Source organism: Nematolebias whitei, chromosome 16, assembly GCF_014905685.2.
Source record: "Nematolebias whitei isolate Nwh7 chromosome 16, NemWhi1, whole genome shotgun sequence".
NCBI classification, from domain to species: domain Eukaryota; kingdom Metazoa; phylum Chordata; class Actinopteri; order Cyprinodontiformes; family Rivulidae; genus Nematolebias; species Nematolebias whitei.
The window spans coordinates 8614044-8633362 of record NC_056513.1 but is presented as its reverse complement, the minus strand read 5'-3'; positions in this window follow the sequence as shown (position 1 = coordinate 8633362).

The following is a 19319-nucleotide window of genomic DNA, read 5'->3' as shown; positions in this document are numbered from 1 at the left end:
TAACTAAAACAGCACAAAGGAGACAAATGTAGTTAGATTCCAAAACGCGTATATAAACACAGGAAGCAATTGTGAATGCTGACTCAGCATTTACACAATAAAAGTATGCATTTACTTAAAGAATGCCTTATAGTACTTTTAGTATTTTTTGATGAGTCACTTAATTCACATCGTTTGTTCTAAACTCAATCTTTCCTGATTTACATTTTCATTTTCAAAATTCATGCACTTCCTGGAAAGAAGAGGAATGAAAGTCAGTTGTAGTAAGACAGAGTCCATGTGTGTGAATGAGAGGGAGGCTGGTGGAACAGTGAGGCTACAAGGAGCAGAGGTCACAAAGGTGCAGGACTTCAAGGACTTGGGGTCCACCGTCCAGGAAAAATGGGGATTGTGGTAAAGAGGTGAAGAAGAGAGTCCAGGCAGGATGGAGTGGATGGAGAAAAGTTTAAGGAGTGATTTGTGACAAAAGGGTGTCAGACAAGGTCAAAGGAAAAGTTTACAAGACAGTGGTGAGACCAGCCATGTTGTATGGTCTGGAGACAGAGACATGGACAAAAAGACAGGAAACAAAACTGGAAGTTGCAGAAACGAAGATGTTGAGGTTCTCCTTAGGAGTGACAAGGATGAGATGACAAGAATGAGATGATCAGAGGTACAGCACAGGTTGAACAACTGGAAGATAAAGTTAGACAGGCCAGACGGAGATGGTTTGGACATGTTCAGAGGAGGGACAGTGGTTTGGACACGTCCAGAGGAGGGACAGTGGGCATAATGGTAGAAGACTGCTAGAAATGCAGCTACTAGAAAGACAAAGAGGAGATATATGGATGCAGTTAGAGAGAATGGAGGTAGTTGGTGTGAGGACAGAGGGCACAGAGGACAGAGTGAGATTGAGGAGTATAACTCGCTGTGGAGACCCCTGAAGACGGAACAGCTGAAAGACGAATACCTGTTCAGTTCCAAAACACTTTCCCTTTACGTTTTTCTCTTAAACAGAAAAGTGTATCAAATTTAATATCATGCATTTAGCAAAACCAGAGTCCAAGTCAGCATAAGGGCAGATATGAGGAAGTCAAATTATCAGCTGTCATCATCTCTCCAGGGGCTTTATAAATGTGGCACTTATCTTAGAAGCGATCCACAAACCGTACTTTAATATATTCTCATTTGACGGCAGGCAAAGTGATAAATCTCTCCTTGAACCGTTTCAGACGAGGTAAGTACAACATGGAGATGCAACATCTAGTGATGAATAATTCATGTGATGACAAAAAGGTACACCAATTACTCTGCACATTTATTGTCAGGTTGTGTTCTGTGTTGTTTGCAGTTAAGTGTGGGCACGACAGCGGAGATGAATGTGAGATCAAAGTTGGCTCTCATGAGCCTGAGCTGCATCGGAGCTCTGAATTTCACTTCAGAAGTAAAAATTTTACAGCGTTTTTTTAGACTGCAGCGAAACAATGTCCTCACATTTCACTGGCTAGTTGTGGAGTCGGAGTGTAATCTGCAGATGGTTGGGAGTTTAAAACATTGAAAGCAGAGCAGCAGGCTACGTTTTAATGCCAGGGGACTTACAGAAGAAAGTGGTGGACATTATTTTCCACGCTAAATTTAGATTTATAATGCACTGACAGTGGAAATGTGCACAGCTCTGAGCCAGCTTCATGGCATGGCGTTCGTACACTTGGATATGTTTTTCAACTTTATCATTCTAGATAACTTCCTCCTAGATCATGAACCTCCTAGAACCTTTAACCTCACTCTAGATCAACGATCTAGAATTGCGCTTTTGAAAACTTTAATTCATTTTTTTTTCTGGACATAAATCGCTTTTATCAGGATGATTATTTCCTCTGGTATCAGATGCTGTGCAGCTGGAAGGATTTTCACTGAAACTTTTTAACGTTTGGGCATTTGTTTTGATGCGTACCCATAGCAACAAATTGTTTTTTTAACAATCAGAAGCAGCTGATTAATAACAACATCTCAACTACAGCCCCAAATCCCAAATGAGTTGAAAAGGAGGCACCATGGATGTATTCCCGTCAACCTTTCATTCAACCTGTATTTAGACAGGTAAATCCCATTGAGCCTCGAGGACTCATTTTCAAGAGAGACCTGATTTCAACAAAGAATGATGACAACCTGGCGGCGATGATTGAGTACCTGACCGCCGAGATTCTGGAGCTGGTGGGAAACTAGGCTTGTGACAACTGGAGGACCGGGATCATCCCCCAGCACCTTTGGCTGTATGTCTGTGGAAATGAGGAGCTCGGCAGACTGGTGAGAGGAGTGATCATCACTCAGGGAGGAATTCTGCCCGGCATTCGGGCAGTCCTGTTGCTCAGGAGGACCGAGAGGCCCGCCGGATCCAACAGCAAGCTTGATCTGGGTATACAGATCGATATCGGCTAGATACTTTGGATTTGCTGTAGGAGATCCTTCCTGCGCTCAGCTATCAGCATCTATAACAACTCTTGAATGAAACCAGGATGATGAGCTACGACAACACTTAATTTCCCTTAGGATTAATAAAGTATTTTTGAATTGAATTGAATTCTCAGCTTCAGCTTCAGGGACTCCAAAGACATTTTACAGCAGATCTGCATTTTGTTTCAAGTTCCTTCATGTTCTCAGAGTCCCCAACTCTGACCCCCCTGGTCCACGGGACAATTATGATAAAACGTTCTACCATACACAGATTGTTGTGCAATGTCTTCTTGCAAACTTGCTCAGTGGAATACAAAACACAAACATATCTAAAACACTGGGCAGAGTGTTGTAAAAGTACCTTGGGGTCTTGCCTAAATGAATCTTTATCATGTTTGTAAAAACAACAAGATACCCAGAGTTCAGATGGAGACATGAGAGGTGAAGGCATTATTAAAAGCCAAGTGTTTATTGTAAAAAGTGGATAACAGGAGCACAGGAGGTAGCTGCAGGAGAGGATATATGGCGAGTTTGGTACTGTAGAGTCTATGGTTACTCAGAGGGAAGATTGAGGGCTTACTTGTCTATTTCTTGGCTTGTAGGTAGGAGAGAGAGGTCCAGGGAATTCCAGAATGGTGGAGCAGACCAAAGTGACCAGGTAAGTGGTGAAGGAGGAAGAGAGTGGCAGGTCGGACCTCAGGGATGGATGCCGAGATGTTTAGTAGCACTTTTTTGTTGTTGGTTGTAGATGGCAGTTCCAGAAGGTGATCAAGGAAGATTAAAGGAGTTTAGCAAAGAGTAGTTGTAAAGAAGATCCAGGGAACTAGGAACTGCGGAGCAGGAGCTACAAGGAGGACAAGGAGAACAGAGGTTAGTTAAATCTTGTGAATTAAACAAGGTCACACCAGGGCCAGACAAAGTACCGAAACTGGTTGTTGTAATATTGAAGAGGCTGTGGCTGAGCAGTTAGAGCAGTCATCCTCCAATGAGAGAGTTGGGGGTTCGAATCCACCAGCAGTCACATGCTGAAGTGTCCCTGGGCAAGACACTGAACTCCTCATTTCCGATTATGTGTGTCTCATCAGTGTATGAATGTGATCTAAAGCGCTGACGAATCACTGTAGAGATCTAGTAGAGTGCTGTGTGAATGGGTAAATGAGGACACAGATTGTAGTGTAAAGCGCTTTGAGTATTTTGATAAGATAGAAAAGCGCTATATAAGTACAGTCCATTTACCATCTACCTTTACTGGACAATGTTCCAGCAGAGTTTAATTGGTCCAGGTAGCCTTAAATACTGAGGATCAGCAACAGCAGACTGGGATCAGCGGAGGGAAATTGGCTCCGCTCTGCCACTCAAGAGCTGTAAGACATGTTAGTGGATGCAAAAAAAACAGAATCTCTACACTTTTAAAGAGTGTAAAAATTATATAAAATGTCAGAGCATAACATTTTGGGCAAACTTGCACCAAAGGGCCCAGGCTTTAGCACTCCATACACCAGAGATTAATCTGCTCCATTGGGCACTTTGTCCTGACAGCCAGGAAACAGATGGTGGCCTTATGGAGCCACTGCAGGACATTTATAACAAGTCTTAATATTAATCTTCTCTAAAACTCTGCAGACCTTCATAGGAGGGCAGAGCTTCATTTTTTTCGCCCTTTGACATGTATGTTCTGGCTTCTGATAGGTTGTTTACAGAGGAAACTTACTGCAAACACATCTTAAAACACTGGAATAATCACAGAGATTTTGTCTGTCATATTCAGCGAATGAAAAAACAAAAGTCATGAATATTTATGGATTCTCGTTTTCTTGATTTGATTGAATTGGATCTCTGCCCAGTCATTTAGCTCCAAAGTTATGTCCAGTCCTTTGTAGGATGTGTAACAATGTGTTATTGTAAAGGACTAAATGTGTATTAAATAGACGGTTCGGTAAAAAAAAAAAAAAGAGGTTTCAAGGAACAATGGTCACACTGAAGCTAAAGTTTTCTATGTTCTGACTGAAGCAGCTACAGTTCAAATGCTCATTTCATAGAAAAAACAAATACAGAAACTTTAATCATCAATCATCTGAACAATAGCAAAACTAAGAGCCCTGACTAAAACATAACAAAAAGAGAGCGAGAGAAGCCCCAAACCAGTCAGCCGTTGACCGTCTGATTCAGGCCGCTCCCCTCGCCCTATGGTCCAAGAACTAACCCTACAATCAAAAATCAAGAAAACAAAGACAGCCGGTAACTCCAAGTCCCAAAAGCAATCCGCTCAACAAGTTAGTGACAAGGTGCAATAGAATCTCAGTGGTTCTCAACCCTGGTCCTTGAGGAACACCATCCTGCATGTTATAGTTGTTTCCCTGCTCAAACACACCTGACTCAGTGACAATTACTTCATCAAATTCTGCAGAAGCCTGTTACTCACTCATTCATTCAAATCAGGTGTATCAAAGCAGAGAAACAACTAAAACATACAGGATGGTGTTCCTCAAGGACATTTCGTAACCTAATAAATTTTTCTTTTTTACTTTAATTTTGTTTTTTGGACGTCCTTTTTTCTTTTAATGCCACTTTACACAAACACAGTCCCACATGCAGAAACTTTAATATGTTTTTATGGTAACCTTTATTTATACAGGTAGTCTCATTGAGTCACGAGGACTCATTTTCAAGAGAGACCTGTTTGGGAGCAGATGATGGGGGTTAAGGATCTTGCTCAAGGGCCCAGAGTGGAGGCAAATGTGAGGCAGGTGTGGCTGCTTCACTTATCCCAACCACATTTTGATGTTGTCGGTCCAAGAAGTCTAACCGGCAACCTTCCGATCACAGGCCCACTTGCAGGTCTGCAGGTTCTGGATCTCCTGCCTGCAGAGTGGACCGGTACTGTGACAGTTGTTCCTGCTTCCCAGAAGAAGTTTAAGGAAACTTGGATCTTGATTTTTGGCAGCACGGTGGCACAGCTGGTGGAGCTGCTGCCTCTCAGCGAGCAGGTCCCTGGTTCAAATCCAATCCGGGGGCCTTTCTAGATCGAGTGTGCATGTTCTCTCCGTGCATGCGTGGGTTTACTCCTGGTACTCCGGTTTCCTCCCACAGACCAAAAACATGCATGTTAGACTGATTGGTAACTCTAAATTGTCTCTAGGTGTGAGTAAGAGACTGAATGGTTGTTTGTCTCATTTGTCTCTATGCGTCCTGTGTCCAGGGTGTCCCCCACCTCTCGCACAGTGATGGCTGGACATGGACACCAGTGACCCCCATGACCTGAACAGGAAGAAGCCGGTAAAGATAATGGATGGATGGATGGTGAATTTAGTTAGTTGTGTTCCAACCGTTTGAAACACTCTCACTATTTAAAACGCAGTAACTTTTGTAACGTGTGATACACATTCATTCTCAGTTATATTCTTTATTTTAATAATTTAAGAACTTACTGAGGTGTATTTATGCCATTTTCTAAATGTATGATCACTTTTCATACACAGAACAGGATCCTGTACTTCTTTCTTCACGTTACTTGTTTTGTATTTACATCTTTTTTTTTTATCATTTACATAGATTTAATTGAAATTCAATTTTATTATGTATTAATAGTTTCCTTTTCATTGGGAAGTCTAACACTTTGCTGCTGCTACAAAACCATTTTCTTGTCTTTTTTTTTCCTGAAACCAGTGTCACAGGAATGTGCATTTTTGCAATCACCATGCTCCATAATTGTACTTGATTAATGTATTTATGCACTGCTCTTTCACTGTTATTATGAATGATATTAAAAATATTCCATGATCCTTACTCTTTGTAATAATCAGTCTTGATGTGACCGGTCGGTAAAGAGAGAGTGAAAAGATCGTTTTTATTACCCTCAAGGTTTGATTCTGCATAACTCTGGTGAAAGTCATTAATGATATTCTCATGGCCTCTGACAATGGACAGGTGTCTACACTGGTCCTGTTAAACCTCAGTGCTGCATTTGATACAGCTGATCATAATATTCTACTACAGAGACTTGAATATGATACTGGAATTACATGAACGGCTCTAAATTGTTTTACATCATATCTATCTGATAGATTCCAGTTTGTAAATGTAAATAATGAATCATCATACAACAAAGCTAGTCATGGAGTTCCTCAGGGTTCAGTGCTTAGAACAATACTCTTTACTTTATGCTTCCATTAGGTAAAGTTATTAAGCAGCATGGGACAAATTTTCATTGTTTTGCTGATGATACACAGTTATATTTGTCCATGAAACCCAATGAATCCAATCAGTTATTTAGACTACGAGCATGTCTTAAAGACATAAAAACCTGGATGACCCTAAATTTTCTGCTTTTAAATTCAGACAAGACTGAGGTTTTAGTTTTTGGACCTGAGCAGCTTAGTAATGAATTGTTCAGTCTTTCTCCCTCCTTAGATTACATTAATCTGGCCTCCAGCTCTAATGTTAAAAATCTTGGTGTTATTGTTGATCAGGACATGTCTTTTATCCCCCACATTTAAAACGTTACTAGAACCTCCTTCTTCCACCTGCGTAATATCACTAAAATTAGAAACATCTTATCTAAAAATGATGCAGAAAAACTGGTTCATGCATGTGTCACGTCTAGACTGGACTATTGCAATGGTTTATTACTTCCTGTGAAACTTTTTGCATAAATATTTATTTTGGTGTCAGAATACTTCAAGAAGTATTTTCCTGATCAATAACTGATAAAAGTAAGTGATGATTGTCCCTTTTGATTCCCCGTCATGTGTCTCAAACCATCTTCGCCTCAGATTACTCAGAATCTGAAGGCCTTTGGTTCGTCACTTCAACAACTCAGATTCTGCAGAAACCCTCAGATCTGTATATTGACACATTCCTTTCTAACAATTTTATATACAAATATTGACCCTATTGCTGTTTTTTGTATAAAAAGTTCAAAATAAAAACTATAAACCCACAGTTCTAGTGAACAAAAAGAATTTGGCAGAAATGGACTCCAACGGAAAAAAAAAAACAAAAAATTAAATCAAACAAAGTCTTTTTATATTCAGAAGGAAGACAATGAATCTATTTTGAGTGTGAAACATAGCAGAAAGTTGTTTAAGGGTCTGCAAACTTCCTGTAAATTGGAGCCCGTAACCATGGCAACAGCTTTCCTTCACCGCACGAGAACCATCACGATTACCAGATCCAAGTGAGCTTCAAGTTTGACTACAAGTCGCACCAATTAGTTTGCAATTTCCTGAGCTGCTGTGCTTTTATTCTGACATCCATCGTTTTTATTTTGCTCCCAGTGAAACAGAATATTTCTGGAAAAAGGAAGAAAGGTGCTAAATTATCTCCTGCTTGTTTTTTTTTTTACTAAAACTGATCAGAAGTTTAATTATCAAAACATTTAAACACATTTATCCCTCAAAAGAAGCATGTTTAAGAAGGATGTGTTTAATTTGTTTGATTTATATCACTTTTAAATTGCCAGTTACAGGAACAATCTTTCAAGGGTGCTTTTTATTTTATTTTTTTTTATTTTGCTAAACTTCAACCTCAAAGAGGCGAAGCAGCGATCAATAAAACAGGTTTAAATCACCGGCTGTAGCTGCGCACATTGTTCTCATTTATGAATCTTACTGACGGTGACATTTAAGTTTTCGAACAGTCTTATTTTTGGACAAAGACCTGGGAAAATGAACTTCAGGGAGTAAAAGAACACCAGAGCATGTTTTGTTTGTTTCACAGCTGCTGGTCGTGCACATAGTTTCAACAGCACCGAGTCTTCAGCTGAGTTAAAGTAGACTCAGAGGAAGCTGAGGAAGCTTCAGGTCAGTTTGTGCTGGAGAGCAAAGGGCATGGGTCACCAAATTTAATTTTATGGTAATAACCATAGTACTAATTTAGCTACTTTAATTACATTGTTTTTACAATTTAATGCCATGGAAACAAGCCTTAAACAAAACATCTGAGAATGTCTGAAGCCTCAAACTCTGAATGGGGACATTGCCAGGGTTGACCGTGAGCTATTTTTCCAAATCAGGCTCGTAGAACATGACAATTAATTGTTCATTAAAGCTGCTGTGGTGATTCTCACGAATCGCTTCCATCTTTCAGTTTAGCTCGTAAAGCAGCTGATTGTGAGTACTCAAAACACGAACCAAACCTTCACACAGACTCAGCAGTTTTGCCATGGCCGAAACATCGTCTTCTTCATTAGCCGATAACACTTGAATCAGCTGATGCCAAAAAGCAGAAACCCTGCTATCATGGTTCTAATTATATTCGGCGTGCTCCTGAGACAATACACACATCAGCTCCCAAACTCGCCACGGATCCATGACGTATCCTGCTGCGTGTGGATCAGTGGGGCATGAGGGCTCTCCAGGACCCTGTCGCTTTGTTGAAGATATTTTATCGATTGCGTTGGAAGTCCAGCTGACCAGATCTATGACAGTAGTTTTAGTTTCAGAAGATGTGTAAAATAAGAGCTCTGATACACAGACAGAGCGCAAAAAAGGACAGGAGGACAGGAGATAAGGAGGAGAAGGAAAAAAGCGTCCGCCTTGCACGAGAGCGAGTGAGGAAAACAAGTTAATTTGAGTTAACTTCTCGTATTCCGTTTGGCAGTTGTGTTCCTAAATTTCTGTCAATCATTTTTCATTAAGGCATGAGCTGGATTTACATTTGACCCTTTTGCTTCTGTTTGCGGTCCACAGAGTTACAGCAGGAGATCGGCCAAAATGAGTTTCAAATGTATTTACATAATACATGGGCCCATAAAAGAAGTCAACAGAACAACATTTAGCTAAAGGCACCAACGCAGGAAACTAAAACACCCAATCACCTGATTGAGATGAGGAACTTATAAACAGATTAAATTACAAGTAAAGTTAGCAAAATATCATAACTGGTCAAAGTAGTGCTCAGTAGCAACATAAAAAAAACCCAAGAATTGTTAAATCATGTCATCTGAACCTGTTTAAGTGAAGAAACGTTTCGTCCTCCATCCAGAGGACTTTGCCATGTTCTTAAAAACAATAAAAAATTAATATTTACAACATTTTTTTTATCTAGCCAAAAATGTAAAAATCAAAGTACATTATTTAACCCCTCCCTCTGCTGATACACAACATGGTACAGTCCAGTTAGACTGATTTCTCGATGTGATGCAGCTGAGCTATTCACAGGGAGTGGCAGAACAACTTGCGCAACATCTCTCTCCACGGGAACCGGCAACTCAAAGAAACTAAAGTTACATCTTCGCAAATGACAAATAAACTGCAGCGAGACTTGATAAAATAAGTTAACTACCACTCCAAACAGTTAGCAACTCTATCAAATGTTGCACAAGTGTGAAAATAAACTGCATAAATATAGAAATGAGTTGTTGAACTTAGGTTATTTAAATGTGTGCATATTTGCAAGCTGCAGAAAACACAACACTAATGTATTACATTAAGCTTTGTTCACTGTGTGGCTGCAGGTGCTGCCGTCACAGCCTCCTTATCAACACAAATGAAAGACACCCACTCAGTTTGTGCGCTCAACACCTACAACCCTCTCAAAAAGGAGCCATAACAACAACAACAACCAAAAAGCAATTTAATGCTCAAGATGGTAAAACAACGACTGCATGATCTGCTGACTCCAAGCATTCAGCTGCACAGGTTGTTTCAGCCTCCGAGGGTTTTACTGCAGTCCATTCACACCTCCAGCTGTTCCACTCCTGAGCCCAGCCGGGCTTCTCCCTGGGGGAGAGAAATGGGTTGAGGGGGAGGGTGGGGTGAAGTCTTAACTGGTGGAAGAAAGCACATCTGTTATCAAGACTTGAACAAAAGTGTTCTTACTCAGCAGGAATATTGTTGCAGCGTGAAGACAGAACGTTTTTTATATACATTTTTAGAAATGACTCATAACAAAATGACGAAGACGAGCGAAAAGATGTTTCCAGCTCCATTCAGCCAGAACTAACAGAAGAAAAAGTAAAATATGTTAAAAAGCACAACAACAGTGCGTTTTGATGATGGTCTCGTCCTGGCCTTTGTCTGAAAATAGGATCTACGTGTCCAGCCATGTGTACTGATGCATGTCCGAGTTAATTCATGTATAAAAGTTTAAAAACACACAAGTTAGAATAAAGTGGCATTATTAATAAAGCAAACCAAAAATGAAAAAAACAAACAAACAACTAAGCGTCTGTAAATCGGAAAATGGATTAAATTGATAAAACGTAAAGAAAAGTGAAGGGATAATTTTTTTTTAAATTTTTTTTTTCACAATACAAAATGAACACAACAGAATTAAAGATCAGGTTCTACTAGAATCAAACGCAATGAAAAAAGAAAAAAAAAGTTTTCAGCACTTTTTCAAATGCTCCAAAGTCGGGAGATCTTTGTAAATTGCTAAATTGGTCCACAGAGGGCAACAACACAGCTGAAGCTTTTGACCTTTGCTTGACCTTTGCTATGTTAAATGCACAGACACGAGTAAAACTTTCCTTCCATCATGGTGGAACTACCAGAGTTCATGATGACTATAGAGAACATCTGGATACGCAGAACTTTCTCTCTGTTACGGTTTAAGTCTCACATTCTGCACAAAAACAAATGAAACATTGCCTTTAAAAAAATAAAAGTAAAGTGTTGACTCCACTTGAATCATGTTTAAATCTTGCTCTTTTTTCCTGTGATTAGCAGTAATTAATTATTTAACTTAACAAAAGTTAATCCATGTGTGCAGAAAGTGGGAGGGACTTAAAGACCCCACGTCTCTAATGCACAGATCTTAGATCTAATTACAGGTTGTTTTTATTTATTTATACATTTGTTGGATGTGGCTGGGAACCTGTGTGCATGGTTTTGGTCCACCGTTTTGGTGCAAACGACTTTGATATATAAACATTTTGACGTCACATTTGTTCACATTTAATAAAATGTTAATATTTCATTTTCATTTCATAATGAGCAAGCAGTATGCCGACACCCCCACCACTGAGCTATCTGAATAAAGAATATTTGTAGTTTTTTTATTGGACTGGTAATGAACAGTGAATGTAAGTAAGAACGTTTTTGGCACAAGATATTCAAGTGGGAAGGAAGTACTCTGTATAAAAAATAGTTTTGTTGTTGTTTTTTGTCCAAGGTGGTGCAGAAAGATGGATCTTGGTGATTAGAGAGAGCAACTTTATCCCCCATCAGTTGCAATGGTGGAGCCAGGAGATTACCAATAGTGGCCTTGACCACTATAGAATAATCTTAAACCAGCCACCCCACTGGCCACCCCAGTCATTTAAGCAAACTGTATTTTTAAGCAATATAAAAACTAGAAAGCCTAATTTCCTCAAATAATTAGTGAGGATGGTATTTAGCCTATATGAGACTAAGTGGTTTCAAACATCTGCTAAGTTCCTGGCAAAAACCAATGCAGACTTGTTCTTGTTTTTTTAATATTCTAAATTGCTTTACGACGTAACTGTTTTGATTCATTTTTTTTAATACACTTTTCTTTCATTTGTTCTTCTCAATTAGTATGCTTCCTTTTATGATCGTCTACTGTTGTCATCACTCTTTGTTAAAATCACGTCTCTCTTGTAAATGAGTCCCCGAGGCTCAATGGGGTTAACCTGTATAAATAAAGGTTGAATGAAAAAACAGACTCTGGTTCCAAAACTACAACATGGCTGCTCCTGCAAACCAGCTGACCTCACTTCTCAACAAAAGGAAGTGGTGGTACCTAAAGCAGACAGTCTATGGGAGCAGGCCAAATGGAAGATTGTTCTCTTTTACCCAAAGCGTTTCCCCCGTTGGCTGCACGACACGATACGAGGTAGCTCAGACGCTGAAGTGTTACTGTATCTTTCAGACTCTAAGGTGCATTACGCAAAACAAAACAGTCAGATAAGTCAAACTTTATTCAGCTCATTCACGATAACTCTCAACATCGTTCAGTTCTACCACATAACAAATCAGAACAAAACGGGAGGTTTACGCCGATTCATAACCCGAACGGTGCGCATGTAAACGCTTGACCTGTTCGGGTTTTTTTTTATCGTGAAAAACTGCCCTGACTGCGCATGTGCGACTATGTCATTTCCACTTGGCTAATGCTAATAGTATTAGCATGTCGGGGAAGCAAAACTGGTCGGTGAGTGACACCATTTTTACTAGAAACGCTGAAAGAGCTCAACATGATCTGTATCACCTGTAGCTCAGTCAGGGAGTGCAGTAACGTCTCCACCGTCATTAAAACATGTCACGGGTCCATTTTGGATGCTCTGGTTTGTTTACGTTCATCCCGGAAGTAGAAATTCTTCGTCCATGTTTTATTTTTAAGGGGAGTTCACCACTCTGCACATATCAGTACATCTATTCAGAATAAAAGCCGCTGCATGTGAACGCTCGTCGTGAACGGATTGTTCCCATGTAAATGATGCATTAGAATAATTTAATCTGAAAACATTTCAATCCGGTCAAAGAATTTTGTGCATGTAAACGTAGCTACTGTTGATTTTTGAGAAAATTAAAGGATTTTAAGTGCGTCTTATCGTCCAAAAAATGCAGTATGTTCACAAATGCTTCCAGCTCTGGTGGTTACTGTTAGTAAATGATCATCAGTCTCATTTTCTTGATTTCCCAACCAAAGTTTTTTAATCTTGACATGATTTTCTACAATTTTAGCTCAGACCCTGTGGTGATTTTAATATAAGTCCGTTTACTGAACTCAGTACTTTTTGTGATTCTTTTTTTTTTTTTTAGGGACATCTTTTAAAAATCCAGCGGCACCCTGTAGCAAATTTGCCTGATCATAAAATTGACTTCCTCCTTCGGCCACGTTCTGTTTGTCTTTTATCAGCGTTTGACTCAGGAGCACCGTTGTTTCGCTTTGACCTGATTCTTTGGGTCGTACATGAAATTGCTCCGACTCATTATGTGTATCTTTGTCTCCATTAGCTGCTGCAGCTACTGTTTGTAATGATGGATGGCAGTTTGTAATAAATTCTTGAACTGCATCCAAGAATGTGAATAAAACCAACAGTATAATACCTAACCTGAGCTTTAATTAGACTCTATGAACCATTTGCAGTGTACTGTCTAGCCTTTACACAAATCAGACCATTAAATGTTCAAGTGAACAAATGACTTGGTCTACAGCAATCTAGATCATGTTGCTGGACTCATTCCAGATTCAGCACAAATCAAGTGCCAGAGTCAGCGATGAAACAATGAGGGGACCGTTCCACAAAACAAATCTGACCTCTGTGCTGCTAACTGGAGATGACTGACTGGAACCCAAACTGGCTGAAGTTCGCTCCATCACAAGGCCAGTGCTGGACTAGCAGCCGAACAAAGCTCAAGACCAGCTCACATGAAGTCGCCAGCTCTGGTTCTTATCCAGTCAGTGGTTTTGTTCTGTTTAGATAGTTTCTGAAAGAGAAATAAAAGATTAAAGTCATGATGTATGGCCACTCAGACACACTGCCAGGGGAGACTCAGTCATCTCCTAAAAGCCTTGAAGTGTTTTGTTTAGAGTTTGAAGATAAAATGATAAAATGGATGCAAATTTATTTTTAAAAAATCACATAAAATGACTATATATATATACAGTATATACGCCACTAACTGAACCACACCGCTAACAGTACCATGGTACTAACTGGACCATGTTGATATGATAACCTCACTGTCATCAGAACCACTCTGCCAATAGGACCATGCTGCTGTAGATGTATTTATTTTTTACTTTTGGCACCTTGTTTCTGTATTTTTGTTGCATGCTTTGAATAAATCCCAGTTTGTTAGTTTTGGGGCTCATCAGAGACTCTACTTCCTCAGACGGCTGAGACAAGCTGGTCTGGGAAGCTCAGTCCTCACCTCCTTCTACAGGTGTGCAGTGGAGAGCATCCTGTGCTCCAGCATAAATGGACTGTACTTATATAGCACCTTTCTATCTTATCGAGATATTCAAAGCACTTTACACTACAATCTGTACCTCATTTACCCATTCATACAGAACTCTACTAGATCTCTACAAAGCTAATTGAACAAACCATTCTAAAGAGACTAATCAGAGCTTTAGATCACATTTATACAACAATGGGACACACATCAAAGGCAATGAGGGGTTCAGTGTCTTGCCCAGGGACACTTTGGCATGAGACTGCTGGTGGATTCGAACCCCCAACCCTTGCATTGGAGGACGACTCCTCTAACCGCTCAGCCACAGCCGCCCTAAGGAGGCAGCACAGCTGCAGAAAGAAAAGCTCTGCAGAGAGTGGTGAACGCTGAACAGAAGACTGTTGGAGTCAACCTCCCCACCATCACAGACATCTACACATCCAGATGCAGGAAGAGGGCCACCTGCATCATGAAGGACCACACTCACCCAGCACAAACACTCTTTGCCCCACTCCCCTCAGGAAGGAGGTTGAGGAGCATTAAGTGTAGAACCACTAGACTGAGGAACAGCTTCTACCCTGAGGCTGTCAGACTCATGAATATCTAACAAGGATAATTACTGTGAAAAATTACATCATGTTGCTGCTGATCTGTTTCATGTTGCTGCTGATCTGTTTCATGTTGCTGTGTTCATGCATGCTCATCTGCTCACACAGACTCATGTTCGTGCTGCTGTTCGGCGTATTGTTTTTATGCTATTAGTGCTTAGCATATTTTTAGTTTAAGTTTTTATTAGTTCATATCTTAGATCTTATTATTGTTTTGTTTATGATTTTTTACATTTTATTGTTGGATGTAACTCGGACCCCGTGTTTTTGTTCCACCACATGTACTACATGTGATGAAAATTATAATAAAGAACATTGAGTTCTTGAATAAAGCTTGGTTATATATACAGGTATATATATATATATATACTTAAAACTTGGTTTTGTTGTATGTTCCTGACTTGTATGCTTATGTTGTGGTCTTTTAGATAAATTTCTTAGTTCTGATGTTTCATGATTTTGTACTTTATTGTTTTGTAAAGGATCTTTTTTTTTTTTTTTTTTTTTTTAGAATTTCTTTTTTCATTCATTTTTAAGTGTTTATATCAAACTCTGGATTTATGTTAAATTAGTTTTTACTTTGAGAATCAAGCACCTCTTGTTTGTGTCTCTTACCTTAATAACTTTATGATTTAATTCTGTTGATTTCTCCAGTTTGATTCTCCAGATTATTGCTCTCTTGGTGGATCTGTTGACCCAAATAGTTCAGTTTTTGTTTCAGTTCTAGTTTAGTGGTTTTGATTTAGCCGCGTACTGAACTTTTTAAAATATTTGTTTATTTGCAGTTAAATAAGCTTTATTTTTCCAGGTATCTTGCATTAGGATCCACTCTCACCCCTTGTGTACCAAAACAGCTGAGCCTTTACGAGCTCACACGAAGCACTCGCACTACACAAAGTTTCTGACTCGCGCTCGCAACTATTTAATTTCTTATTCACGGTCATTTACAATGGAATCCAGCTTTAATGATAAACATGTGTTTAGGTTTGCAAATGTGAAAAAGTTATACTTTAAAAAATGTTTTGTGGTTTCTGACATGTGATATGAACACTGTTCTATCCATCTATGCCAGAAATAGGTTGTCATTTTGCAAAACAGAAAATTCTGAAATTTGGATTCATGCTTTCATATTTCATGCAACATTTCAAACATGAGCAGATATCCAGGGTGAAAATATGCTGGGTATCTGATTTGAGTTAATGATTGTTTCTGAAATTGGCCCTTAATTTGAAAAAGGTTTTAATTTTGGCTTTTATAAGTGAGTTTGACACCCCTGCAGTAGAGGGTGTACCTCTGGTGAGAGGCACCAGCTCGTCTGTGCAAATTAAATTTATGTTGTGGTTATCTTGAATTGAAATCTATCCCAACTATGGGATTGAGTCCAAATGTTAATCAGCTCTTAATGTCCATCCAATGATTACTTTAAAAGACTCATTAAACTTTGTCCCTGTAGAGATTCCAGTGTTTTCCACCACTAACCACTTGAGTGCAGCTCCTGAGTGGCAGGCAGAGCCAGCTGGTCTGTGTTGTTCCAACTCATGAGCTTCCTCCAGCCTTTAAGGCTGAGTCCAACCAGAACCCGATGCTGGAACGTTAGTTACCCAATGGTGATGCAGCCTACAGCCTTAGTGAAATTCATCGCTGTGAAAGGTACTAAGCCTGTATTATTTCTGGGGTCATCGTGGCTATGACTCCTGTCTACAGCCTGTGGGGTTTTCTTTTGAAGCTCTTATGTCTTGTGTCTTCTAGCCTCCAATCTGGAGTCTGTTCATCCTGGGATACCATGCCATGGAGCTCACACCTACAAGACATACCAGAACCAAACACCCAAGCATCACTGACTCAGCCTTGCAACCCTACAAACGGTTACTCACCTACTTACCGGAAAACCTCCATCATGTTCCTGGTCATTGAATCCTCTTCTCTCCTCTCTGTGCCTACAAAACAACAACAAACACAGGAAGTGAAATATAAACAACCTAGTAGAATATATCTGCTAGAAAATATACTCACCATCTCCTTTCTTTCGCAGATCGTCCTGCAGCCATGATCACATTTATTGTAAATAACTTTTTATTTACTTTTTATTACCTGTGTCCTCAAGTTTCCTCGGTTTCTGTATATTGAACTCTGAGTTTAAAATATATTTTAAAAAAGACAGTTCCCTTTTATGTGAGATAATTTACCAGACAAACAAAGAAATACACACTGAAAATGATACGGTTGCAAACAACTTCATGAACATAATGTTTAAACTTGATTTTTTTCTTCTTCCTCTTCTTGTAGCGTTTCCCTTTTCAGGGGTTGCCACAGAGCATCATCCACCTTCATCTCACTCTATCACATCTTTTTGCCAAGAAAGAGCACCACAGATGCCATCTTTGTTTTGAGGAAGCTGATGGAGAAGTACAAAGAGGGTCAGAAAGAACTCCATTGTGTCTTTGTGGATTTAGTAAAAGCATCTGTCAGGGTGCCGAGGGAGGAGGTGTGGTGTAGTATGAGGAAACCTGGAGTGGCAGAGAAGTATGTTAGACTGGTATAGGACATGTATGAGGACAGTAGGACAGTAGGACAGTGGTGAGATGTGCTGTAGGAGTGACAGACAGCTTCAAAGTGGAGGTGGGAGTGCATCAAGGATCGGCTCTGAGCCCCTTCTGGTTTGCTCTGGTGATGGACCGACTAACAGATGAGGTCAGGCAGGAATTCCCATGGACGATGGTGTTTGTAGATGCCATTGTGTTTTGTGGTGAGAACAGGGAACAGGTGGAAGAGAACTTGGAGAGGTGGAGGTATTCACTTGAAAGAAGAGGAATGAAAGTCAGTCCCAGTAAGACAGAGTATGTGTGTGTGTGAATGAGAGGGATGTCGGTGGACCAGTGAGGCTACAAGGAGCAGAGGTCACAAAGGTGCAGGACTTCAAGTACTTGGGGTCCACTATCCAGGAAAATGGGAAGTGAGGTAAGGAGTTAAAAAAGAGAGTCCAGGCAGGATGGAGTGGATGGAGAAAAGTTTCAGTAGTGATTTGTGATAAAAGGGTGTCAGCAAATGTAAAAGAAAAAATACAAAAAAATAATATGACAAGTGGGACAGACAAAAAGACAGGAGACAGAACCGGAAGTGGCAGAAATGAATCTGTTGATGGAAGCACCAAGGACGGATAAGATTAGGAATGAGGTCATCAGAAGTACAGCACAGTTTGAACAACTTGGATATAAAGTTAGAGAGGCCAGACTGAGATGGTTTGGACATGTCCAGAGGAGGGACAGTAGGTATATTGGTAGAAGGATGTTAGAAATGCAGCCGCCAGAAAACAAGACAAAGAATAAGGCCAAAGAGGAGATATATGGATGCAGAGGACATGGAGGTAGTTGGAGTGAGGACAGAGGACAGAGTGAGATGGAAGACGATGACTCGCTGTGGAAACCCCTGAAAATGGAAAAGCTTAAAGAAAAACGGACAATTTAGACTTTGGTAGAAACAGCTGCTGAGACCTATAAGGTCCTCATATAGACCTCATATTATCTCCTCACATTACAAGTCTGTAGTACACAAGATTTAAGGAGTACTGCGGATGAGATTAGTGATGGTCCACATGCGTCAAGAGGCTTGGACCCCGGCAATAACTGTGCACAGTTCCAGTTTTAATTTAAAACTGTTTGCAGGAAGATTCACGAGGATCCAGAAGACTGGTTTAAAGAAAAACATAAATAACTCTCCGTCTCTCCGTGGCCTTTCGACTCCAATGGGGTAATAATTGAAGGAGAGGACTAGATATTGAATTTTTAATTTGTTGTGCCCAGAAAGTGGAGAGATCGGCTTCTGCACCAGCGTTATTAGGAGTAATTTGAGTCCCATTAGGAATTCTCTTGGCATGTTAATAGAGGTTGATGAAGTGACCAGGAATCTATAGTCATTTAGTGGAGGTGGTGTTGGGGGGGATGGTTTCTTGCTGAACCATAATGGAGATTTGTGCACTACAGTCTGTGACAACGGTCAGCAGCTAATACATCTGAGCTACTCTGAAATGAATTTAATGAATATTATATCTGTTGCCATCAGTGTAATGAACGTTACAATGAAGGAGCTTCAAATCTTCTGCACCTGAGCCTTCTGCAGGTAACCAGACTCACAAATCATCGCACCAAACCGCTTTTCTCAAGTGTTGGCTCTTTCCTCCAAGCAACCGGAGCAGCTCGGGAAGTTTTATGTTTATCTCAATGCGCATCCGCGGTTCTTTGAAGTGGGTACTTCCTCCTTGAAAGCTGCAGCTCATTCTCATCCTAATGAACAAATCACCTTGTAAAATATGGGAGGCGCTCTATTGATGGAATGGAAGTGGGAACGCTGACCCAGCAACATCACTCGAGTGTGGACATAAATTATCAGTTCCAGCTCCTGTCTTTCTTATCGG